This window comes from Acinonyx jubatus, chromosome B1 (genome assembly GCF_027475565.1).
Source record: "Acinonyx jubatus isolate Ajub_Pintada_27869175 chromosome B1, VMU_Ajub_asm_v1.0, whole genome shotgun sequence".
NCBI classification, from domain to species: Eukaryota; Metazoa; Chordata; class Mammalia; order Carnivora; family Felidae; genus Acinonyx; species Acinonyx jubatus.
The window spans coordinates 71703347-71731202 of NC_069382.1; the positions used below are offsets into that span (position 1 = coordinate 71703347).

The window sequence follows — 27856 nt, forward strand, 5'->3', positions numbered from 1 at the left end:
TAGAAATATTTGAGTGAACTAAATGATGACCAATTCTGCCCTGAATATTTCAGTTCCTGTTGAAGTCATTAATATTTATCCTGAAAACACTGGCTTCATGGTATCTGAAATAGTCAGCACTACCTAAGTAGTTTACCCATGCATAATACTGTCGCCAGTGTGTTGGCTACAAACTTCGTTATGAATAGGGTGGACAATTAGGGGCATTTTTTGGCCTTCCAGCATGTGGGCGTCCTTCCCAAGATTTGGGAAATCTTCCATTGTATGGGTCTTAATTGGAAGTAAAGTGCCACCTCCCAGGAGCCCTGAATACCCTTATTGTTCTATACCCCTAGCAATTGGAAGGGACCTAAACTCAGCTCCACTGATGATCACCACGGGACCCTGGGGTCTGGGAGTGAGGATGACACAAGGAACAGAGATAGGTGACAATACCTTCCAGAGCAGGGAAAGCGCTTGCCTCTAGAGAGATATCAGGGTCAAGAGTCCAGTGATGCAGCCAGGTGTCCATCATTTGTGATGTGACAACACTGTTCCCCACATGTGTCCTTGCCTAAATTGTCTCCGGCTCCTATGAGCCTCCATAGGTGTCTACTCATTTTCTAAATCTGGTTCTCCAGACTTTCAGTTCAGTCTGTAATCTACAAGGTATGGCTCCAATAAATTCCTTTTCTGCTTGTTAACCAACGTTGGTTTGTATTGTTTTCAACCAAGAACTCTGACAGTCACTGTCCGGGTGAATGGAGTTTTATAAAAGATTAATAAGAGCATACAATCTTTTTTAACCAATCTTTATAAATCAATTGTTACTACACTCTTATTTAATTAACACTAGTGAGCATTTTCTTTGCATTTCTATAACGCATCCAATGCCTAGCATGGTAGGCACTCGATAAATACTTCTGTTGAAAGAATGGAGAGAAGGCAATAATTGAAATAAAAAACTCAATAGGTGAGCTTGACACCACATCGGACATGCAAAAGATAGCTGAATAGGAAGACAACTAAGTAGAAAATGTCCAGGCTGAAAGAGCTCCAAAGAAATATAAGTTTTTGGTTTACGTCCCCCCATGAAACTTACAATCTAGCTAAGAAATGGAGACTGGAGACTGACATCTAAGAAACATTTGCAAACAACAAGACATAATTGTATATAAATAAGGAGTAAATGGGGGAAAGTGATGGAAGAATGTACGTATTGTGTATGTTTGACATTCCTCCTTTGGTGTTTGTCTGTCAAATTATCCCTCATTTGCCAAGCATAAAGATGTGGGCAGGAAACAATCCAGAACAGAATATCCATGTTCTCATTGTATTAGCTTTGAATGATGTCAGCTGAAGCATTCATTCTCTGGGATCTGTGTATTGACAGAGCCATAATACCAGGTTTGTCTGTTGGGTTTGTTTCAGAAATAGCTATTGTGCCCTCTAATTAGAGAAGACAAGAAACGAGAAGCACTGTTCAGTGACATCCCTCATCCCAGGCAACCTCTGTTGAAGTTATTGAATCATACAGAGGGCTCCTCTCTCCCTGTATGCTTTAGCAAAGCACACTCAAGTTAGATAATGTAAGGAGGATTTAATAGAGGGACTATTTTCAAATACTGTAGGGAAGTACCCTGGGGTACTACCCTCAAAGGGACAAGAGGAAAGAGTAACTGCCAAAAACTGGAAGGAGAGAGTCATAAAGAGGTGACCACCTGAGAGGAACAGTGACCATGGATCAAGGGAGTCAGCCTTTCCTAGAAAACCCTGCTGGAGGGGACCCTGGAAAATATGCACTCCAGCTTCACTCTCTTCTCTAACTCATTGAATAAACGTAACCAGAAACCAGGGCAAGAAAGACTAACTATTGTCTATTTAGATCAGCCCCCAGGGGCACCTGTGTGGCTCAGTTGGTTAAGCCTCTGACTTCAGCTCAGGTCGTGATCTCACGGTTCATGAGTTCGAGCCCTGCATCAGGCTCTGTGCTGACAGCTCAGAGCCTGGAGCCTGCTTCAGATTCTGTGTCTCCCCCTCTCTTTGTGTCCCTCCCCCACTCATGCTCTGTCTCTCCATCTCTCAAAACTGATAAAAAAAAAAAAAATTAGATCAGCCCCCAGAAGCAGAAAGCAAGGTGGAGAAGAGTAGGGAATTAATTTGGAGGGAAAAAGGAACATTATCTAGCATACTACGGAACAGTGGTTTTCAAAGTGGCACATTCTCACCTAATATTAGAGATACATGAGGATTTTCCAAGGGGTACGTGTCAAGCAGAGCTTTAAGACAATCAAGTTCTAGACCCTTGAGCTGTATTGGTACTCTTTCCTAACATTGATCTCCCTGAGAATGTACATTTGGCTGAGGCCACTTCTTCCCCACCTCCTCTTTTACAAATGCCCTTTAACAAAAAGACATATGTTACTCCTCTAGAAGGAAAAACATACCTCTTATCTGTATTATCATGAAACATAAAAGACGTTTGAAGTGACAAAGGTACAATTCGAAACATTGGCATCTATAAACTCCCTTTCATCAAAATGTATAATGTATTGAATTTATTAATCAATTGTATACCAATAAATTTGCAATGGTTACACCTACAAGAAAAAAATTTTTTTATATTTAGAGCAGTAAATGCCAACAGTGGCTGCACATTATAACTAGTTGGGGGAGAGATTACAGACACCTTAATGTTAAGCTGCTCCCAAGACAAATTAAAAAAGAATCTCTAGGGGTAGAACCTACACATGAGCAATTTTTAAAGCCCCTAGGTACTTCAAAATGCAGCCAAACGTGAGAACCATTGAGTAACAGACTTAGAGAACTAGAAACCATTGGTCCTAGGAAATTAAATTTTTAAAAAATTATGTGCCCGTGTTGTTTAAGAAAAATGATACATGGTGACTGATAGACTTTAAAGCCTAAAGTACATGGCATAGAGATCTTAGGTCTTACATAGGAAAGAACTATAATTACAAAGAAAGGTGAGCTGACATTCTTTGCAAGAAATGTCCAGTTGAGGCGTTTGTGGAGTATAGCTCTGGACAAGAGGCTGAAACTCAAGTAAAGGATCATGGTGATGAGGCACAGAAGCCCACAGGCAATTCTATGGTCTTGAAACACAAAAATTATAGTTTGGGATGCTAAGGCATGTAGGATTTGGAGGCCCAGAATGTAAAGAAAGAAAATACAAAGAAATGAGCCCACCACTTAGTGCTGTTCCCGTTAAGGAATTGGCTGACTATTAATCTGCTCAGGGTAAATTGCCAGGTCACTAAGCAAAAAGCTTCAGAAATGCAGAGTAGCAGTTTTTTGTTTTGTTTTTTGTTTTTTGTATTTTGTTTTCAGCAGGGCCTGAGGGCTAAAGAGATAAAGAAATTTGCGTATGTCCTAAGAGGCCCCTCCTCAGGACTACCTTTTCTCCTTAAAGGTGGAACTTTACTGACCTAGGCCCTCCCTCAACTTCTTAGTCTTCATTGTGCCCTCTGGTCATCTAGCCCTGTAAAAAGGGGAACTCCTTGGTACTGTGGTGAGAATGCTTTTCACTGCACCCCACATTGTTGCTGCCTGTCATCTCATTGGCTGCGGGGGCCTGACATAAATTAACTTCAAATATACGGCACCAGTAAGACCTGAGGCTCAATGAGGGCCTTTGTGTAGTATCTGTTGACCCCTAAGCTATTTATTTAGGTATTCCCTCAACAGGGTAACGTGTACATGGTCTTTTATGTGTGTCCAGGTTTGGAATAAGCTAGAATGTTTTCAATTTTAAGGTACGAAAGGGCAGAGGCCATGCATATTTAATTCCCCATGCTTTCGTGATGATGATGTTGGTGATTTGGGGGCTTCATCTTTCTTGCCTCTTTGAGTCTCACAATAATGTCTCAAGTGGCCATTCTCCCTGATTTTTCCAGCTTTTCACCAATGAGTTGGCCTCCAGATATAATGGCAATACATGTGAAGCCAGTCATAAAGAAGCAATGCTTCTCAAGCAGTGTGTGAATCAGCAGCCGCAAGTTTGCATTTTGGAAATGGTTTTGGCAGTTGGGGAAATTATCCTGAGCTAGTCGGGACTGTTATCGCTGAGTGGAAAGAAGGAGTCATCTGAGGGTGAGGTGGGGCAGAGTGAAATGAGTGGAGAAGAGGTAGCAATTAGGATAGCGCAACAGCAGCATGGGAAAGGTTAGAAACAAATATTCTGCTGAAACTGAATGTGATTTAGAGCCAGAGAATTCCTGGCAAACCACATAAGCCAAACCTCTCATTTCACAGATAAGCGGCCCAGAGAGGTCGTTATTTAGTGAGTTACACGAGGAAGTCAAGTCACGGCAGAAGCCCACCCGAACTCCACAGTTCCATTTCCATGCCTACGCTACCTCAGGATGCTTCCAACACACGCTCTCCTCACTAAGAACATGATGGGCTTTTCTATTTGGGCTTTTTGACTCCTAGGAGTCCTTAAAAGCATGATCAACCAACAACTTGGCAACACTTTCACAGAGAGTCAAAGAGGGCAACAACTTTTCAAAAACTAAGTTGCCTGCGCCGTATGTAGATTTTTTTTCTTCAATCAGAGCCTTAACACCATCCGGGATGTGATGATGTGTATGTTGACTCAGCCCTCTTCCCAGCCTGTGGTTCCCTGACTTTACCCTCTGTTCCTACACATGAGTCTACTCTGAGACCCACAGCTCAGATACTGCCACTACCAGGAACTGCAGTCTTAGAACTTCACTCTCTAATTTCTGTCTCCAATTCTTCCATTTCTCATTCTAGTTATATCTGTTCTGTGAAATTTCCAGTCCCACCATGCCTCTCTACCCTCCCAAACATCTCTTGGCTTCAGTTTTCTCACCCAGCTTGGACCCCATAGTCAGTAATTCTAGCAATGTCAGCACCAGCATCTTTGAGTTCTTCACCCCCCGTGATCTCCATATGTTGGGTCCAATAATTCATTACCCTCACTCAACCCCACCACAACCATTTTCTGTTCTTGACCCGCTGAGTTCAGCAGAACATAACAAAGTTACAAGAGTTAGTCACCTGTATATACTTATCATTGCCACCCTCACTTGGGCCCTCATTACATCCCATCAATCTTTTTATTCTCAGCCTTTCTTATTTCCCACAGAGCAGTGATATCCGAGTTCTCAAACCAGCTCCTTCGCGGCACTTGCAGGAACCTTAGAGGGGACCTCACCTCCTACGACACCAAAAAAGGACCACTGATGTAAACTTCTTCAACTTCTAGTTTCCCACCCCCAAATGAACATGTCTCACCTACCCTTTACCTACTTTTACCTTCTCTCAAAATATCTGGAGCTGGTTAGGTACCAATACTGGTGCCTTGTCCATTCCATCCACATCCTCTTTCCTAACATTGCACAGAGACCTTAAAAATAACTGTTTCACTAAACGTTCCTCTTTCTCTCTTTTCACTTGCTAATTGAATGTCTCAGTGTATTTTTAAGTTTTATACACACACACACTCACACACAGAAACACACATACATACACACACGCGAATTTAAGAAGTCTGTGTAAGCCAGTAAAATTAATGTCCTTATTATGGATCATCGTTACAGAGCTCCGGAAAAAATAAATGTTGGTGCATGTTAGGTTTATGCACTGAGTTGCTACCCAGTCTCTTAGTGGGTAATTCATGCTAGTTCCACTGGTAATAAAATACTGATTCTCAGCAGTTTACAGCACATAGTTAACCTACTGACATCATATGAAGGGGAGTTTTCCAAAATCCCAATCTTTTTATTTCCAAAACTCCTAAATCAACAAACCAGCTCAGGGGTCACTTTATAAGGCATTTCTGATCCCTATGAGCTCCAGGTATGTTTCCCAGAATTCTTTTTTAACTAATTATCAACTGCACACATGAAATTTCCCCTGTGAACACCATTTCCACTGGGAGAAATTACTTAGCCATCTGTACATCAAAAAAATAGACACTTTGATAGTCCAGGATCCTGGCAAAAAACCCATTCTGTATTTCACATAGGAAGGTTGAGAGAAAATACAAAGGTATGACATCATCTAAAATCAAAATATTTGTCCCTTATTATCAAATAAACAAAAAAATATTCATTTTAACATGTCTTGACTTCTATCTAACGTATATCTATAGTGCCATTAAACAAAACCCCATATTTTAGGCGAAGGAGATTCTATGTTCTTTTGCTAAATCTCAGTATTTTCAGTTTAGTTGTTTTCAAACCCCAGGCTGATGGCCATCGCAATGTTCAGTCTTTCATAAATTTAGGGAAGACACCCATTCAGACTTCCTGAGGCATCCCTAGGCAGTTGATCCTGACCCTGGAGGCCTTAATCCACAGAGAGGGATGGAATGGAGAGAATCAAGGCATTTGTTATTATGCTTTATCGTGACTTGTTCATAACCTACTTATTACACTTGGCACATGACATGGTGTCCACAGCTGTACCTCTTTCCTGAATTTATTTGGAGCTAATAGATGATGGCCCCTGAGCCAGGCTGGGCTGGCCCCCATGAATAGTGCCTTTTTGCAAAGCTATTTCACCCTGTGTCTGAAATAACTTTGCATAACTCATTATTTTCCTTTATTGAGTCTAAATAAAGATGCATGTCATCTGATATTTATGAAGTAATGCACACATGCTCTTAATATGGCAGGCAATGCACAGGGCTTGGGGGAACTGAAACATTCAAACTTTCTCTTGCCTTTTCTTCCTCCTTTTTTCCTCAAAAAAAGAAAGAAGAGGGAAATTTATCTTGCGTAGGACTTAACAGGAAACTCTAAGAGTTTGGGGTAGGGTTTAAGGCATTTTTTTGTGTGTTCATATGTGTTTCATCTTTTCAAATAGCCACAAGGTGAAACCTGGGGAAGGTTTGACGAAGTGTTAAGGATTTGCAGATATTTAGTACCTAGGACATTTTGAAGGTTCCAAGAGCGAGAACCTCTCCTCTTGCACTTAACTGTCATGGTTTCCACTGGTGTCGCTGTAGCCCTGAACACCTCTGTGTACTATACCAGATCCCCAAACAATAAATGCAGTAAATTAAATGTGGCTCCAGTGGTTTTGGACCCGAACCAATAAGTTATCTTTATTAATGCATTCAGGGGGGAAAGGTCTCGATTTTATTACATTGTTTCCTTAACGTTGCCTTAATGATAAAGGCAGGAACAGCACTGAACAAAAAACACAGGGAAGAAATCTGTGGCTTTTGGAGGCCAGGTTGATTCCCCCGTGTGCTTGGTACAGTTAGGATTTGGCACTCTACCACTCGCCCACTCCTGGGTTCCAAAAGCAGCCCCCTCCTCGTTTTCTCATGCTGCCTCTCTTTGCTTACTCTGACATTTTCTTGGCTTCGGCTGAAATTTTGACACATAAATCCCACTTGTCAAATGATATTGTAAAACAAGCATCCAAGTGTCAGCACATGGCACTACAGTCTGGGGACTAGAAAAGAGAATGAGGAACACCTCCATGGAGGCTTTCATCTGCCTCCAGCCATCTGCAAGTAATTTGAAACCAGTTTCCAATGCAGCTAGGTTATTTGGCCTGGTAACACAGGCCCAGCAAAAAGAGAGGGCCAGAGTCATCAGAACCTGTTAACTCTGTAAGGAGTAGATAAAACCGTATGTTTTTAAAACCTGTCTCAGACCAATCCATTAGCATTTAGTCAGACGGTCTGAAATCTCTTTTTAGTTACAAATCCCACCGAACGGCTCTGGCCCATTACAACCTCACGTTTGCCAGACACCCCTTTGCCTCTTGGCCTCAGACCCTGGACTTGAAAATTGCTGAGACCCTGCTAAGACTTCTGTGATCCTTCTCGAGTCTGAATCTGGGATGCTTCCCCATCACTTAGGGATAAAATAGAGACTCAAAGTCAAGATGTGGAAAGTACCTTATAAAGAAGCAGGTACTCTCTTTGGCCAAATCCATTAAATATCTGTGGTTATTCTTCATTCTCAGCCGACTTACAGGGATTTCTGTGGAGCTTTTGGTCTGGTCTGCAAGGATGGTAGAAAGCTCATGCAAAACAATAAAGTGAGAACCAAGGAAGACAGATCTAGGGAGGGGACGACTGCTAGAAAATTGTAGTCAATTCCACATTTCTGCTTAGACGTCAACCTCCCTGGATGTCAGCTTCCTCATCTATAAATGAGAACGCTAATTAATAGGTATCTTACGAAATGGTTAGATTAAATATGGCAATTTAACTTAACTGCTCAGCAAATGTTAGTATTGATTATCTTCTTCCCCACGACCTCCCACAGTAAGGATCCACTATATGAGCCAATCAGAGATGGTTTTACTGTGACGCTGAAGAAAATTAAGTTTCCTAGACTCTCTTGTGCACTTTCACCTAAGAAAGGATCCCAGCAGTGTGGCAGGATGCTCACATACTTTAACATTTGAAATCATAAAATATGGCCACAGCAACAAACCGATTTTTGAATGACAGCAATTCAAAAACAATTTAAGGTCAGCTCTTGTGCAAGAAAGCTTGAAATAATCTGAAACCTCCAGTTCTTATAAAAAAGAGATTTGATAGAGCTGCTTCCAAATTTGACAAGAATCCTCAATATTTATATAACGTCATTAACAAGTTTGTGAAGATGAAAGAATGCTATTTAGCCATGATAAAACAACAAATGTTGAGCATCCATGCCCAAAGAAAGGAGATATACTGATGGAAATATTATTTTTCACTTCTCTCAGTAAAAAACGTCACAAAAGCACCATCATAGGAAGAGGTGAATGAAGAGCATGCAGACAGAAATGTAAGGGGAAAAGTATTTTAGAGGTGTGTAATGACATCAGTTAATTAAAATATACGTAAAATTTTAAAGTTTGCTGGGGCGCCTGGGTGGCTCAGTCGGTCAAGCGTCCGACTTCAACTCAGGTCATGATCTCACAGTTTGTGAGTTCGAGCCCCGTGCCGGGTTCTGTGGTGACAGCTCAGAGCCTGGGCCTGCTTCGGATCCTGTATCTCCCTCTGTCTATCCACCCTTGCTCGTGTTCTGTCTCTGTCTCTTAAAAGTAAATTAAAATGTTAAAAAATTTTTATCTTAATTTAAAGTTTGTAATGTGGTAATTATGGTGTTTTCAAATTTTGTAATGTGTTGCGATTACCCATCTCATTATAAAATAATATCCACTTCCATATTAAATCATTTCATGACTTTTAGTATTTTTCTCAAAGACGACCCCTCAAACTATACCAGCTGCAGACCCCAGGAAACCTGGATTTGCCTGTGTGGCCAAGGAACAAACGACACACTCCTGGGACTGAAGGCAGGCTGGACTGTACTAGCTTACTTGTGCACACCTTGTCCTTCCTGCCCTGGTCTCCAGTCCTGGTTTCTACTTCCTGCCTTCAGATGAGCCCTCCTGAAGTCCTGTGTCACTCTAGGAAGGCCCAGACACCAGCACGGCTCCCTGTACCCTGCTTCCCCTCTTCTCTGGATCTACCCTTGTCAATATTCACCTGTGCCAACTCATGCTCTAGGTCAGGACTGCAAGACCATTCACAGTTTACCATGTGACAAAAAAAAAAAAACACCTAAATAAATATTAGACGACATAAATTAACCATGCTATCACATCATTAGTGAGTTCCCCAAAACTCTGAAGAAGTATATCTAAAAGGGAGGATACCAACTTTTGATGATATCGGGACAGAAGATACTTCCTAGATCTCTCAGTGATAGAAGTTGCTTTCCTAGGTTGCTGGCGGTTAGTTGGATAATATTCCAGGAGAACCTCTTATATGGCAGCCAGCATGGAAGAGTATCTAAAGACAGCAGCTGCCTGCTTTGTTTCAATTGTTCAGACCTTTTCACAAACTATTTCCAAGATGTTTGGATAACATAGTCATCCCAGAGGACAAACTTAAGGGCTTTAGTTTTATAAAACCCACCCCAAGTTGGTAGTGTCCCCATGACTCACCATCAGTAAGACAACACAGACCTGTCCCACTGGGTTTACCAGTCACCTTTTTAACCTCTTTCTTGTACACATGGAGGCCCATCTACTTCAGTGGTCCCCACACCTGGCTGATTGTCAAAGTCACATGAGAGCATGTGAATAAGTACAGCTCGTAGCCTACAGGCACACCAAGTTGGCATTTGGGGAACACGGGGCTGGGAATATTTGACATGTCCCCAGATAATGTCAATGACTGATTTGTTCTTCATTCTCAGATATATTTTTCACTCCAGTTGCTGGCTAATCTCCCTTATGCTATTTTACCAACTTCACTATTCAATTGTCCTTCTTCCATAAAGCCTCAATCTACCATGCTATGTTGAAGAGATTCCACTCCTCCGTGTTCAAGGACCAGAACATTCATTCATCAAGTCCCCATCAATTTTTGTTTTGGCAGTAACAACCCATGCATTCTGGGCCTACGTAGACCACATTCCACTCAACGACCAAGTTGATCTTTGCAAAATCCAAATCCAAATATGCCGCTTAGACTCTGACCCAGGCCTTGCACTGTGCAACCTTTTTCCCTGCACGTCAGTCTCCTTTGATACCATCTTCCATATCAGTCACACTGTGCTCTTCCAGCCTGCCTCTCCTCGGTTCTTGGCATGTTCCATGTTGTTTACCCTGCCCCATGACCTTTGCATATACTGTTCCCCTAATGCTTATTGCCCAGTCAGAGACTAAGCATATTTGAAAGCCACTAAATCCCAGGCAACCAAAAAATGAGCAAAAAAACCTTCAGAGTATATTTGGAAATTGAAAAGAAAGCGCTGAAATAGTTATCATAGGAAGCAATCACTTTATTGGTCTTCCTAGATTATTTGAAATTTCAGTTTAGTTAAGTATTTATTTTTATTTTTGTTTTTATTTTTTTATTAAAAAAATTTTTTTAATGTTTATTTCTGAGACAGAGATAGACAGAGCATGAGTGGGGGAGGGGCAGAGAGAGAGAGAGACACAGAGTCTGAAGCAGGCTCCAGGCTCTGAGCTGTCAGCACAGAGCCCGACACGGGCTCGAACTCACAAGCCGTGAGATCATGACCTGAGCTGATGTCAGATGCTTAACCGACTGAGCCACCCAGGCGCCCCATGTTAAGTATTTATTTTTAAACACATGAAGCAGGGAAGGCAGGTGGGAAGAAGCACACCATTATTTCGTTCTGGGCCCCACTCCCAGAGTCTCATTCAGTAGGTTTGGGGTGCATCTGAGAATCCATGTTAACGATGTTCCAGATGCTGTTGGTGCTGCTGGCATTGATCACCTAGTATTTACTACTCTGACTACACAACAGAGTCTACACAACTTGCTGAACTCTTAAAAATATAGATGCCTGGGTTTACCTGTGACCAATTAAATAGCAATCTCTGGGGACAGGACCCAGGAACCTTTATGTTAAGTTTCCCACATGATTTTATTATGTAGCCAGTATGAAAAACCACTCATTTAAGAATCACAGACTTAAGCCACAATCTCCCCCACCCCCATGGAACATTCCTCACCTTCACCTGGATAACTTTTACCTGTCCTTTAGATGCCAACTCTTGTCACTTCCTTTTTATATGTGTCTCTGCATCAGAGGCCATCTCAGATTGTAACGGTTGATCACTGATATGATGATTTAGGCACTGCCTGTTTCTTTGCAAGTCTCTATGTTCCATGTATCTGGGCTTATCACTGAAATCCAGAGTCTAATGAAGTGCACAGCACGGCCGAGTTGCTCAATAAATATTTGTGAAATGAGCAAACCATAAACTACGTAGTTGTCACTTATCTCTTTTGCATATTGTGAGACCAACTCCAAGAAATATTACAAAGAGCTTTGTGACTTTGTTGGCATCTCAGTATTTAGGAGACAGCTCTATCTCAAGCCACAGTGCCACAAACAAGCAGAAGCATAAGACTCAGAGCCCTGAACCAGTGCCTAGGTCCTAGAAAGAAAATTCTATCCATGCTCTCAAGAAAGAGCAAGGAAGATCCTTTTGTTCTGTAAGTTGATGGCAAAAAACAATGTCATCCATGAGAAATCAAAAGCCCGTATTTGCCCATGTGTAAGGAGCCCATGTGTGAGTAAGGATTTACATAGTCTTATAACACCAAGCTAAAAAGTTCATTGTTAGGGACAGGACAGGAGCTATAAGGGGAGACTATCTACTGATGATGCACTAACAATACAAAAATTCACAAACGTCATGAGAATACAAACCACTAGGTTGAGAGACTTAATGCAAAACAACCAGCAATAGCAAAGGCTGGGAGAACAACTAAATAAGTACATTTAAAATAAGTTTAAAATGGGGCGCCTGGGTGGCGCAGTCGGTTAAGCGTCCGACTTCCGCCAGGTCACGATCTCGTGGTCCGTGAGTTCGAGCCCCGCGTCAGGCGCTGGGCTGATGGCTCGGAGCCTGGAGCCTGTTTCCAATTCTGTGTCTCCCTCTGCTCTGTCTCTCTCTGTCCCAAAAATAAATAAAAAACGTTGAAAAAAAAATTAAAATAAGTATGCTTAAAAATGATTAAAGATATAAATGCAAAAATAAAAACCTTAAAAAGGGAAAAAGGGATATTAAAGAATCTTCAATGTTGAGTACATCACAAGCACAAGAGGTACCTGGGTAAACCAGGAAGGCCTCAAAGCTTTCCAAGTGTTCTTCCACACCCTCAAGGGGGCTGAGGACAGACCAGAGAAGGGGACAGTCCTAAAGGGAGGCTTGGGAGCAAAGAAAGAGGAAACAGAGAGTCCTTGCATGGGCAGAGGTGCCTGGAGGCCAGCGAAGGCCTGCTGTCTCCTTAGCAGATGTGCAGGGTCAGAGGCTGATGCTGAGACCAAGGAGGCCAGGTTAAACAGTCTGACCGGAAGCTGTCTCCACACTCCAAAGAAAGAAGAAAGTCATCCCAGGGGGAAAGGAAAGAAAGGAGCACAGGAAGAATGGAGAACAGCTGAGTATTTACCCAACGGGGCTGACTCTAACTCAGAAGCAACTAACTACCTTGAACGGACAAGTTTGTTATCTACCGTCAAGAGGAATGGGGACTGAGTTCACAGAAATAAAGTTACTAAGCTGTCATACCTGATTGTGCTTTTTGTAACTCTGAAATCCTTACCTTTACATGACATAAGTGGGCCTTTTGCTAGTGTGTAGGGAGAAATCTTATTCCACAAAGAATTCCACCCTTGCATTTGTCTGTTTGCAAGTAAGATACTGGTACTCATTTTAAACATTGTGTTTCGTGCTTTAAAGGACAGTCCCCTGCCAAGGATGGAGACACAAATGTCTGCAAAAAGATTTTCTCATTTCTTGTCCACATTCCCCCATCTGTTGGTTGTGGAAGATATGTATGAACCCTAATTCTGTTATAGAAACAGCAGTTCAGACCCAGCAGGAACACTTTCATGATAGATGAACACGCTGGTCTTCTGCTCATATATATAGTCAGTCTTGTAATCCAGTGGATGCCAGGCTGCCATTAAGAGAAGGGAGTTCTGCTTTCTCTCTCTGTGCTGAGCAATCAAGGCTGTCAGGAACTGCAGAGCTGAAGGTCAAATTTTAGACATAGAAAATTCACACTATAGGGGCCTCTGGGTGGCTCAGTTGGTTGAGTGTCCAACTTCGGCTCAGCTCATGATCTCACAGCTCATGGGTTCGAGCCCTGTGTCAGGCTCTGTGCTGACAACTCAGAGCCCGGAGCCTACTTCGGTTTCTCTGTCTCCATCTCTCTCTCTGCTCCTCCCCTGCTCACATTCTGTCTCTCTCTCTCAAAAATACACATTAAAAAATAAAAAAAAAAGAAAATTCATACTATACAGTCCAGGGGAATGTTAGCCATTTTCCATCCACTGGAAGCCAGCATCATGTATAGATTGTAGCACTGTCATCCCCTCTCTGCTTGCCATCATTAGTATTCTTGACCAGGCAGAAATCATCTCCCCTCACTTTAATCTTGCCTGATAGCCCATCTCCATTCACACTTGGACCCATTAAAAGAGACAATTAAGAAGAGTAAGATTAACTCAGAGTCTTCTAGTCTCTATTAGAAAGTTTCCTAAATAAGAACTTTTTAAAATGTCATCATTGCAACTTGAGAGAGAGAGATTCCGGCTCTTTTCTGACATGGATTTGCATCAGAAAAATCCCTACCACCTATAAGAGCCAAAAGACACCCAAAAAAAATACAAAGTACTTTAGAGTAAACCTAGAAGAACGTACAAAACATTTATGAGAAGTTTAAAATATGCCTGAGAGACATAAAAGTAGATTTGAACAAATAGAAAGATACACCTTGTTCTTGGATAGGCTGTGTTCACATCCTAAAAGTGTTACTTCTGTCCAAGTAAATGTAAAAACATACAGTGATAAAAACATCACAGTGGGTTTTTCCCCTGAAGACTGACAAATTGATTCTAAAGTTCTTATGGGAAATAAACATACAAGAATTGGCTAAGACAATCCTGAAGCTGATCAGCAACTACTGTGAAAAACTTAAGCTCTCTTCCCTGTTTGCATTCTTCTCTCAAAGAATGTCTAAGCCCCTAGGGAGAACAGCAAACTCTCCTGCCCCAGGGCATAGATAAAGACACTTTGTTGCTGGGGGAAAAAGGTGGGGGGGGGGGGGATCCTCTAATCCTGCCGGAGTGGCAAGAAACAGTCCTGAGCCCTGGATCTTCTATCAACAGTATAGTACTCCTCTCTCTGGGAAAGTGCTAGGATACTTACTCTCCCAGACAAGGCCTGATATAGATACATGTAGTGTTTGACTGACTGCCATGGGGAGGAAGGGCAGAAAACTCTACACCAAAGGTCCGGGCACACAGGGTTTACCAAAGACTGAGGCGGGACCAAGACAACAGAGAACTTCCCTGGGCGCTCAACTCCGACCTAGCAAGGAATGATTAATAAGAAAGAACAAGAGGCATGGGGGTGTGTGAAGCGAGACCACAGAAAGAGATCTTCTTTGTGGTACAGGTGGGCAGAGATGTCTGAAAACTGAGGGTAAAGCAAAATATTGAGAAAAAAGACTCCATCACTCCAATCTGCACCCAAAGCACAAGGCATCACTATTGGAAACTGAAGGCAAGAAAAACAACAGAATTCTGAAACCTAGCTCGGGTCCTGACTAAATTGACTCAATTTTCTTATTGAACTGCCTGAGAGGGGGTATACCTATTTTCACACATATATTCTATTTATTTTAGTCTCTTGGTAGTCAGTAAAAATTATGAGGCACAGAGAAAAGCAAGGGAGGAAAAAAAAATCCTCAGACAAAATAATCAATATAAGCAGATTCAGAGATGACCTAGATTTTGGAATTTTGGAACTAGCAAATAAACTTTAAATAACTATGATATATGTAAAAGTATCTAGTGGAAAATATGTACCACATGCACAAACAGAGGGAAAATTTTAGCAGAAAGATGAAAACCAAAAAAAAAAAAAAAAAAAAAAGGACTCAAGTAGAAATGTTATAAATAAATATATGGCAGAGGTAAATATGCATAAGAGATGAAGAATTCCATTGATGTGGCTATCAGTAGATATGACACAGCTGAGGAAACAACTAGTGAAGTTGGAGATACTTTAATAGAATTACCCAAAATGAAACACAGGCTAGGATATTACAAGGAAACAAAAGAAAACAAAACTATCCTTTTGTAAACATACACACAAAACTTCTCACTAAAGTATTAGTAAATCAAATCAGCAATATACAAAAAAGATAAGACATTATGACCAAGTGGGGATCTGTCATAGAAATTCAAGGCTGGTTTGACATTTTGAAATCAATTAATGTATTTCATGTTATCAACAAGTTTAAAAAAAGACAATAGATGCAGGGAAAGTATTTGATAAAATTCAAAATCCATTCATAATAAAAACTCCCAAAAAATTAGAAATTAAAGAGAACTTCCCCAACCTGATAAAGAGCATCTATGAAAAGTGTATAATTAATATCCTATTTCAAAGTGATATTAGATAAGGAGCAAGGCAGAAAGCCTTGGGTGGCTCATTTGGTTAAGGGTCTGACTCTAAGTTTCAGCTCAGGTCATGATCTCACAGTTTAATGAGTTCAAGCCTCATATTGGGCTCTGTGCTACTGGTGTGGAGACTGCTGGAGATTCCCCCCCCCCTTCCCCTCCCCCCCTCCCAATCTCTCTACTCTCCCTGGCTCACTCTGTCTCTCTCAAAATAAATAAATAAACTTTAAAAAAATTAAAAAAGAAAAATATAAGGAGCAAAGTAAAGATACACTCTGTCATGACTCTCTTCAACATCATACAGGAAGGCCTAGCCAGTCATATAAGACTGAGAGAAAAAGAAATAAAGTGCATACAGATTTAAAAGTAATAAATAAAAATGCTTTTTTTTTTTCATAGGTGACATAATTGTTTACACAGAAAAACCCAGACTACAAAATAAGCTACTGGAACCATAAGTGATTTAGAAATATTAATATTCAAAAATCATTTGTATTTCCCTAATAGCTTATTTTTAGAAATGGAAATTGAAATTAGGAAAACACAGTACTATTTACTATAGCACCAAACATAGGAAATTTTTAAGTATATATCTAACCAAAATATGTGGAATACTTTTGTTGAAAATTAATATACATTGATGAGAGAAATAAAAAAGATCTATTTATGGAATGAAAAACTTAATTTATGAAGATGTCAATTCTCTTTCAAATTGATGTATAGATTCAAACCATGCCAACAAAATTCAAAGTAGGCCTTTTTCCTATAGAAATTGACAAAATGAGTGTCAAAGAAATAAATAACCATAACATGTAGGGTACCAGCAGATATAGGGCACAAGTATAAAACTACGATAAGAAAATCTGGGAGGAAAGCTTTGCTACATTGTGAGGCAAAGATTATATAAGGCACACAAGCACAAATGGTTAAAAAATTGATTACTTGGACTTGATTAACATTAACATTTTTCTTCTCAAAGAAGACAGTTTAAAACACAAAACTTAACACTTGGAGAAAATACTTGCAAAACACATAACTGGTATAGGACAGAGATCCAGAACCTATAAATAATTCACAAAACTCAATAGTAAGGAACCAAAGAATCCAAATTTAAATAGTGGGAAAGATATTTGAACAGATTCTTTAGCAAAGACGATGTACAGTTGGCAAACAAAAACATTAGAAGATGCTTAATATCTTTAGTCTTTAAAGAAATGCAAGTTAAAAACCACAATGAGATCCTACTATATAACTATCATAATGGCAAAAGAAAGAAAGCACAGGAAAAAGGCAGGAAGGAACATGGAAGGAAGGAAGGAAAGAAGAAAGAAGGGAGGGAGGGACGAAGAGAAATTTTGACAGTAATAAGTGTGGATAAGGATTAAGGATGTGTAGAGCAACTAGAACTGGAACTCTAATTCATTGCTGGTAGGAATGCAAATTAATGCAGACACTTTGGGAAACAGTTTGGCAATCTCTTATAAAGGTAAAAAATACGCTTAAAATAAAAAATCAGCAATTCCACTTCTAGTTATTTACCTGAGAGAAGTGTCCATAAAAATGTTTACAGGGGTTTTATTCAAAGTCATGCCAAGTGTCCAAATGTTGAATACATTTAAAAATTTGGGGTACATAAACACAAAGGACCCCTACGCATCAATAAATCTGTTGATTGGCACAACATGGATTCAACTGCATTATACCAATACACTATATTAAGTGAAAGAAGCTTAACCTAAGATTCCATGATGTATGATTCCCTTTACAGGTAATTTTGGAAAAGGCTCAACCATAGGGACAGAAGACAGTAGTGCCTGCCAGGGGCTGAGTATTAAAGGAGGGGACTGAACAGAAAGAATGAGGAAACTTAGTAGTGTGATGGAAATGCTATCTAGCTTGACTGTAGTATGGTTACATGACTTACACACTTGTAAAAACCTCATAGAACTCTACCAGGGTGAATTTTACCGTGCATAAAATAAAAGCCACTTATGAATTGTAAACACAATTAAACATAGAAAATAATTAAATTAACTTTGAAATACAATTCCTCTAATTGTACATCCTCTATGGGATACATTCTAAGGAAAAAAGGAACTGAAATAAGATTTAAACTTAGTATGCTTAGTGTTTGTAGTAAAAAAGGTATTGTAATTATGAAACTATTTTATGTACAGTATAGGATAAAGCAAACAAATGAATATATTAATATTATTAGGAACTAATATTTGAACTATAAAAGAAGTATTAATATAAAATTAAGGTAAGTAAGAATCTTACAATTCCATTTTTTTATTTGGAATTAATACAAACTCATAATTTATATTCATTCTAGCATTGTCTACCTACAGCAGCTAGAAATAACTTCCCCCATAGGAATGAGTAGAGTTAATGTTTAGCTGTTGAGTTCTAAACGATGATTTCTAAACATTCCACACTATAAGACACCATGGCTTGCTACAGTAGTTGCAAATTCCAGGTTTGGGGCAAGGAAAAAACAGGGGCAATGCAGTGTAAGAAAACAACAAAGTGCTCACATACTAATGGCACCATATCAAAGAAACACAGGAGTCATCTTGGAGTAACCTCCACTAGCCAAATTGGGAGCATTTAAGTGTCAAAAAGAACAAGGATGGCTATGAATCAAAATACACTAAATTTTTTAAAAATGAGTCCATAATGATTATAGAGAAGGGGCAAGACTGAGAAATTTAAAAATCTCTTCTTTGTAGAATACCAGTTAATAAATGAAAAATAAATAATAGTACTGGGAAAGTTACCATTTTGCAATCCCCAAGTAATAATTGTAGCAGGCAAAAATCATTAATGGATCATGAAAATATAAGATGAGAAGTTGTTAAAAAACAGAAAGTCACACAGTCAAGTGTTTCCCCACGGATTATTTATTAATCCCAGAGGGAGAAATATACCTCACTCTAGAGAGACCCCTCTGGTCACTACTTTGACCAAGTGACCAAAATTGGGATCACCAGTGGCGGGACAATCTGACATCAACTACTCCTGGTGTAAAGCATTAAGAAATATACAAAACCAATGTAATATTCTTGCCAAAGCACCTGAATATAACAATGAAAAATCAATCAGGCAAATCCATAATGTAGAAGATTCCATAAGACTAGACTGGGTTCTTCAGAAAAGTCATTGGCATGAGAACAGAACCAAACAGAAATGTCAGAGACCTATTCTAGATTAAAAGAGAATGAAAAGACAACCAGATGCAATCCATCAACCATGACTGAATCCTACATCAATCAACCAACCAACCAATACAACAAAAGACGTCTGGGAAATAATTAGAGAAATTTGAATATGGACTTCATATTAAATGATACAGTTTAGGGGTATATAATAATAGTTCTGTGGCTACATCCCTATGCCTAGGAGGGATATGTTAAGGTCCAAGGAGGTCAAGTGTCACAGTGTCTGCAACTTACTTGCAAATAGTTCAGTACAGATAAATAAATAGATAAATAAGTAAGAGAAAAATGTGAATAACTGATAAATCTAAATGAGGCCTATGGATTTTTGTTATACTAGTCTTTATCTTTTATGTAATTTGGAAATTCTAACAATAAAAATTTTGAAGAAAAAATAAGTGCCTTGATCAGTGAAGCACAGGCCGGAGAGATGTATCTGCACCGCACTGAACGATGTATTTTGCATTGCGGTTGAGAAGGAGGGGCTAACTTCTGAGGCTACCTGGGAAGGCTCTGGTGCTGCTGGGAAAATTAGGGGCACAGATTCCCATGCCTAGGGTTCCACTGCCCAAGGCCAAGGTACAGACCACCTTTTCCTCAATGGAGAATCTGGAAGACACACACAATAAATACTAAACAACAGAAGTCTGTGCTTCCCACCAGTTTGAGAAACGGCATTAGACCAAAAGGTTATTAGTTTTAATTTTAGCTAAACCGCTGCCAAAAGAGTATGGCTGCCTTCATATTCCTTGGGAATTGATGGAAAACACAGGCTTCATTAGAAACCTGCAGCAGGATTTCAGCGAGATTGCTTTGGGAAGTCATGCTCATCCATTAATTGGCTCAACAACCATTTATCATTACTCATTTTTCCCTAATCATTAGCATCACATCTAATCAAATTTAGATATAAGCAAAGACAAAGATTTGGTATGAAATTCCATTACTTTTTAAAAATCTTGTCAAGCATTTGTAAAACAAGGTTTTGTTTTCTTTTTTCTTCTTTACTAGATGTTTTATAGAGGACTAGATGTTCCTCAAAGAATATTGTGGGGAGAGAGGGCCATGGCTGGACAGAGAGATGAAAACAGAAAGTTTTCCAGTGAAACAAAAGGAGAAAGTTCTCCAAGCCATGTGTATACTAAGGGCCCATCCCAATCAAAGGACTCAATCCACTCCACTCCAATTAGAAGAGTAGCCTTTGAAAACTCAATTTTAATAAAATTCAAGCCAGGGCTTTGGTTGCTCAATCTTTTTAGCCAGGTGCCAAAAATCTGGCCAAATGTATGGAAGCGGATTCCTCTTCTATGAACTGCCACAAGAACTTTGATGTTTATCCTAGCAGAAAGAATCTAGGTTGATTACCCTCTCTTCCAAAAGACCATCCCTTTCTTGGTAGAGAGCATTCTTCCTGATTTATCCAGCTTGGAAGGACACCATGAACTTGATGTTCCAAACCTACTTACTAAAGATCCCTTCCCTTTTTTGGATCAATCGTAAAAATCAAAGACTGTCACACAACAAAGTAATTAACTTTTTCATTTTTTTCTTGAAAAAAATCTATTTTTAAGATAGCCCAAATATACTCCATATTTGCATTTTCAGTTCATTATTACTCTTCTTAAAAAGCAACAAAATTAAACTCTATCCCTTTGATACTATCATACATTATTTGAAAAATGAGCTTGCTTTGCGTTTCCCAACCCACCTGAGATTTCTCCTGACAAACTCTTACACAATGTACTTACAGCCTGTTATTCTTAAGACTTCATTGTATAATGTAAAAATATAACTGGATATTCCAATGAAAATTCATGTAAATACCTCAGTACATAACATTTTTTTAACGAGTTACTACATATAGCACCTCATTCCTGTTAGCACTCAGTGCAAACATCTTGTCTTAATTCAACAGCTTGAATTTTCTTAAGACCTTGAGCGCTTGATTAATTTCTGAATCTCAGCTGACACTGCCCTAAAAGGGTGAAAGAATTAATCACTCTGATGTCATTCCAGATGGACAAGCACAGGTTTTAAGATGCTTGTTTTGCATGTGGGAGTGGAATTTAAGACATCCCATATATAAAATTCTTAGACAGCAATTGAGAAGTTGGTCATGGACCTAGGCACTAGAAAAACATGTTTGTTTTTTGATGCCTCTGCAAGGTAAATTTCATTATTCCTTCATTAAGAGTTATATTGGGTAGTTACACAGCACCCATCGTCATCACTTGTAAAGGGAATGCTAGATGCTTTGTTTATTTTATGCATAGGTACAGCCAACCAAACACGCTAAACCACTTAAAGGAGTTTATTGACACTGGGAAGGAACAACAATTTAGTAAAGCAAATGACGCAGATTGTATATTGTGGAGTTTTCAAGGTTTCTCTCTCTCCTTCCCCACCCTGCCCTACTTTTCTTTAGAACAGCTTTCTACATTGAAAACATGTCAAAAATTTGGAAAGCAACAAGCAATCAGCTATTTTTTTTCTCCTAAAGCTATGATTTGGTTTTGGGCCAATCTCAAGCAGTGGGCTTTTCAAATAGGACCAGTTTTACTCATCCAAAAATGGGAAGATCTATCCAACAATGAATACCTCTACTTGTTAGGTCGTCAAGCCTGAGCTAGTGAGCAAAGGTCAAGCTAAAGCTTAATGAAGAGCGACTTTATAACCACCAAATTTTAAGGCAAACAACTAAAGAACACTAATATCATTCACATATTGAGTTTTAGTTTTGATCAAACACTACAGTTAGCTTTATGTCCTGCGTGAAAAAAAATAATACTAGTCTCAGTCTATCATAACCCATATGAATAGATTTCCTTTAAAAGGCAATATGTGAATTTTAGAGCACATATTGTAGCATGGCCTAGAACTAGGTGATCTGATGATGATTTCATCACTGGTCATTACTGTATCAACAGACCTCATCAGTTAACATTTTGGTTTGGAAGTAATGTTACACGGTGGATGAGAACACAACCAAACTGGATTTTGTCCTGTCATTTACTAGTTCTATGACCTTGGACAAGTTAATGGGCCTCCGTCTGCGTCAATTTCCTTGTCTGAAAAATGGGGATGATCATACCTTCTCCTAAGTGTACTGACTACATTAAGATATAAATGAGAAAATATCTGTAAAGCCATTAGCACATCTCCTAGCATGTAACAAACAGTTATTGATAGCTATTTCTTTCAAACTTTAGAGGTTGTCTTTCTAAAACAGTAATTGGTTTAGTTCACAGAACAAATACATCATTCTAATTCACCAGAAGACATTTCTTGAGAAACACTGATTTTTTTTTTTTCCTAACCTCATCTCATACCTGTCTAGTCTGCTATGGCTTCTGTATCCCTGTGGACAATAAAGGTAGTATTTTCTTGCTAAGTGCACTACACTTGGTATCTCATTAGTTCTCACAATAATTGTATGAAGCAGCAACCATGACTGTTTTCATGTTACAGGTTAAGAAACGGAGGCTTAGAACCCTAACGTTATATAAACAGTTAAGTGATGGAGGCAGCATTCAGATCTGTGAAATCTGATGTTCGATCATAATCACCAACTTAATATCTGTCAGGTCCTATATAAGCTATTTAAATTATGCTGTAGAGAAAAAAACAACATTTAGATGGTGCAGAAAAGGAACCATGTGCTTGAGACTCACCTTATGGAGAGAGAAAAAGGTGGGCTCAGCAAAGCTTGTAGTTTGTGTTTTAGCCCCTGCAGGACAACAGAAACATCCCTCGGTTCAAGAGCATGGAGTCTCCTGGCTGATGGTCCTATCTGTACACCACACACATGTTTAAATCACATTCCAAGTAAGCTGTTGATTCAGCCTTCTGATCCTAGAGGGTGGAAACAAAATCCAGTTATACGTAGCTAAGAGATTACCCTCCAATTCAGAGAAAGATTGTAACAGGGAGAGAACAACGGGGTTAAATGTCTATTTCTACCTAGACAAGCTAAACTGCTCTGAGATTCTGGGTCAAATACAAGCTGCCCTGGTTCTCATCCTTGTGCAGAGCATGGACCCGATGGAATATGAGGCAGACCTGGCATTTTGTGTTTATTAACTCATTGAATCCACACAAGAATCTTCCATAGGTAGCACTGTGATCAGCCCTGCTTTGTTGAGGAGAAAACCAAGGCAGGAACACTTCCAATAACAACCTGCACTGTGTTCCACAGTAGACACATGGCATGGGCAGGATAGAAGCCAGGGAGATAACAGCACAGGCCTGGTCCCTGGAGCCCCACAGAACACACACATGGGAAGGAAAACACCCAGTTCCCGGAACTTTTGACTTAACGATGGTATCACACACACACATACACACATGTGCAGCTTCACTTTTACCTCAAGGTCTCAGATACATATAGGCTTAAAGAAAAAAAAAAAAGAGGTAACTGCCAGGGACTGTGGGGAGAGGGGTATTGGGGGTTGGTGTTTAACAGGAACAGAATTTCAGTTTCAAAAGATGAACAAGTTATGGAGATAAATAACTGTTATCCACCCATGATGGCTGCACAAAGTGAGTATACTCAATGCCACTAAACTAGAGAGTTAAAAATGGTTAAGATGGTAAATTTTGTGTTATGTATAAATTTGGCCCTACAAAAACAAAAACAAAAACAAAACAAACAACAACAACAAAAAAAACCACACAGTAAAAGCCACAGGAGAAAATCTGTGGTTGGGTTATCTGGCCCAAAGTGCCAACTGTGCTAAGAAGCCCTGGGTCACAGGAGATGGGACAGATTGAGTGACGTCGTGTATTGATTTGACTGGTTTTATTTTTAGAACTTGAGTACTTGCTGTCTGCCCTTTCCCAGAAAGAATATAGGACAGAGATTTATTAAGCTCCTGAGAAATTCAGCAATTGCTGAAGAAAGATGCTTCTTTCAGTGGTACTCTGAATTTCCACAGCCCGGAATAAAGGTCTCATTGAATAATGACGGTCAAGGTCCAAAACAGCTTCCAGGCTGAGATGGCTCTGTCCTCTCTCGGTGTGTTTTGGGGGAAAAGTGATCTATTTACAATATTATCTCTGCTGGTTCATTCAAAACTACAGAACCTTCAAGTGAGAACAGATTTTCAGATTTAGAAGATAATTTTTGCCCATTAATCGGCAGCTGGAAAATAAGAACAGAACCCTTGGAAGCAGCTAAAACCCAAAACTGTTGCATGCAGGCCTTCTGTCCATAAGGATCCTATCTCTCAATGAATCAAAACCTTACCCTTGAAGATCGAGGTTTTCATACCAAGATAAATAAAACTATTAATTTTTTTCAGAATGTCTGTTAGAAATATAATTCCACATACCTGCTGGTTTTCCAAAAATTCGGGCTTAAAAATGGAAAATAAAATTTAATACCATGTTATTACTTACAGTTGTCATTGGCAGAGCTTCGAGCTGCCTTCTGAATTTTCGAGCACCACCCAGAGTTGTTTTTCTTTCAAAAAGGATTTTTCCCCTCAAGATTTTATGAAGATCGCTAAGTAGAATTGCATGCAATCCTATGAAGGGTATATTTTATTCATTTCACTTCCAGTTTGATTCTTACAATGTGAACTCTGTAATTTTCCAGAAAGAAAAAGCTGTGTGTAGTGTGATATTGGCATTGCGCTATGTAGATGTATAGGATTTACACTGTACATATCTGCATGGGCTTGTGCCTGGAAATCTTGTCTAAACCCTCTGTCTCTACAGACCCCTGTGGCGACTTTATCTTTGGAACCAAAATGCTAGAAAATTGTTTGTAATATTTAAACTTTTACCATGTAAAACTTTGATGGTGATAATGATAGAGATGTGTGAGACAAAGTGAAGCAGTTTGCGTAACATTTTTTGGAAAACTTAAATTATTTCTATGTGCTGTGAATAGATAATAGAAACCTTCCCTTCATTCACCCATGTAACAAATACATATTGAGCACCCTTCATGTGCTAGACACTGTTTTAGGCGATGGAAATCCAAGGTGAACAAAAACAGATTTGGTTCCATCTTTGTAAAACTGAGTTTTTATGGGGGGAGGGGGATTGTAGGCCTTATACCACCAATTAAGCATAGCTCATTAAACTGTGAATTATTTAATTATCATTGTAAGTGCTACAAAGGAAACTAGGAGGTGCTATGAAAGTTTAACTGGAGAATCTGGCCGTGTCTGAGGGGCAGGGTCAATTTCTTCAGGAAGGGATGTTTGAGCTCAGCATCACCTATAGACCGAGTCAAGAGTCCCCAGACCTACAGTTTGAAGGAGGCTTTACCTCCCATACCACCAATGCCTGGGGTGCCCTGAACCTCTGAATCCCCATCTAAAGGACCTCATCTGTGTCTAACATCCCAAAGGGGCAAGTACGAACACCTTCAGTTTTGGGGGTGGTCAAGAAGGGCTGCTTGTAGAGTGTGAGAATGCAAGGGCTTTGATGTACACATTTGATGCTCACAGTCCTTTCACAATGTGAAAAGAAACCAAGGATGGGCGAACAAGGGAGATGAAGCTTTGGCCACTAGCATGGAACCATGAGTTGTGGTCCTTATACCACAACATCCTCATGTGGAACTTCAGGGGGGTCTGAGAAGTCTAAATCCTGTCTATGGCAGGTGAACCTTCATTTGCACTCTTGCTTTGAGCCCTAAAAATGTTAGGGGTGGTCCCATTTGATCTGGACTTTGCAAGAGGAGTTGGTATTGACTGGGCAAGGAGAGAAGGAGCCTTTCGGGCAGAGGGGCCCATATGGGTGATGGCTCTGAGGCAGAATGGAAAATGAGGTGTTTAAGAACCTAAAGGAAGCTGGTATGTCTGGGATACAGAGTCTCACTGTAGCCTGACTGAAGATCTGTCCAGAACAATACATCTTTGAAGGAAAATACTATGTGACCATAAATGAAAGGTCTCCACAACACATTTTTGAATAGCTACTTAAAAAAATTATGAAATGACTTCTATTGCTAAACTATAATTGCAACACAACATATACAAAAAAAAAATCGAAACAGATGTTTGTAAATAATTTTCTTTCAAATACTGAATTATCAGTGTTCCATTACCTTCATTATCCCATGACAATATAGACAATCATTTCCCATGTCCCTCGAGACTCAAGCCTACGACATGGGTTCTGTTCCCACTGCTTTTCCACCTCAATTTTTGTATTCAATAAATATTCATAATATTCATTCATCTTTTTACTAATTTAACTCAGCTGCAATATAGAAATAATATTACAATAGAGATGTTAGGAGGATGAAAGAAGCTAATATATAAGAAGTTCTCAGAACAACAGCAGGAAACCACCAGGCTCATAAAAGGATGATATGGTCTCTGTACCCATGAGAGCTTCCAATTAGAAGAAAAGCAAACATGCAAGCAATTCTGTTGTACGTACTTAAGAGCAGCAAGATTCTAAAACCACAGAGAAGGAACCGATTATTCTACCTGTACAACAGGGTGAGACTTCACAGATGAGGAAATATTTGGTCACAAGTCCAGAGGGAAAAGGACAGCTATCCCACTGGACAAAAGGGATGACATGAAGGTATGGGGTAGAAGAGTGTGTTGGGAAGGTGGGAAGGTGGGAAGTACTAGGAATGACCTGGTACTCAGCAAGTGCTAACCCACCCTGAAGACTGGGTCATCAGGATGACAGAAATGGTTGGGTCTAGGGTTGGGAGTTGAGCATGCTGGGACTCAAGAGTTGAGCCAGAATGCGAACGGACTTGCCGGAGTTGGACATTTACGTGGTAGGGGAATGTTTCTCAAAGGGTGGCCCTTGGACCTTAGACACCCCTGGGGCTTCGTGTTAAAATTAAGTCTCCCCAGGGGCTCCTAGGTGGCTCAGTCCAGGAGCAGCCAACTCTTGATTTTGGTTCAGGTCATGATCTTGTGGTTTGGGACTTCAAGCCCCGCATGGAGCTCTGCACAATAATGAGGAGCCTGCTTGGGATTCTCTCTCCCTACCTCCCTCTCTGCCCCTCTCAGCCTCTCTCTCTCTCAAAATACATAAAGTTAAAAAAAAAAAAAAAAAAAAAAGGCCGGCTGGGCCCACTCCAGACATAATGAATTGGAATAAGGGGCCTGGGGCAGTTTAACAAGCTCTCCAGGTGATTCTTGTTTATACTGGTGGTTGCAGTACCAGGAGTTTTTAAAGGAAGTTTTTCCATAATTCATACAATGAGCTTTGTCTTACAAAGTGGCTAGCTATATCCAGATTGCTGAGAAAACCAAGAAGCTCCCCTTTCAGAAGAAAAATACCGATTCAGAAATGGGGTTGCCTTCTGTGAAAATAAATTAGTATCAGACCTTATTGGATAGATATGGGCAGGGGAATCTCAAAGCAAATATATTTTTGCCTATATCATTCTGATCCCTAGCACCCTGACATCCAAGGGAGAAAAGATCCAAATTCTCCCAAAAATAATAAGACTTGTTAGTTTTTCCTTTATAATGGAATACCTATTAAAGACTCCTAACCTAAAATAGATTCAGGGTTTGTGAAACACTGCTGAGAAGGTAACAGAAGTCACAAAGCAATGGCTGGTGTGGAAGTCGGTAATGTTTCAAATTTCCAGGAACTAAAGTCAATGAAATGCAGTACTTTCAAACCTTCTTCCTTAAGATTCATTATCCTAAAAAGTTATATATTACTCAGTGCAGGCTCCTTATGCTTAAGGTTTTTAGTTTT

General features: G+C 39.8%; 1 long non-coding RNA gene across 1 annotated transcript in view; it reads right to left on the minus strand.

Moving 5' to 3' along the window:
* LOC113601875 (uncharacterized) overlaps positions 1 to 27856 on the minus strand; it is a 379003-nt gene that overhangs the window by 55753 nt on the left and 295394 nt on the right. Inside the window, exon 4 of the long non-coding RNA XR_003423196.2 lies at positions 22834 to 23014. This is a non-coding gene — a long non-coding RNA (uncharacterized LOC113601875). The remainder of the gene's footprint in view (positions 1 to 22833; positions 23015 to 27856) is intronic.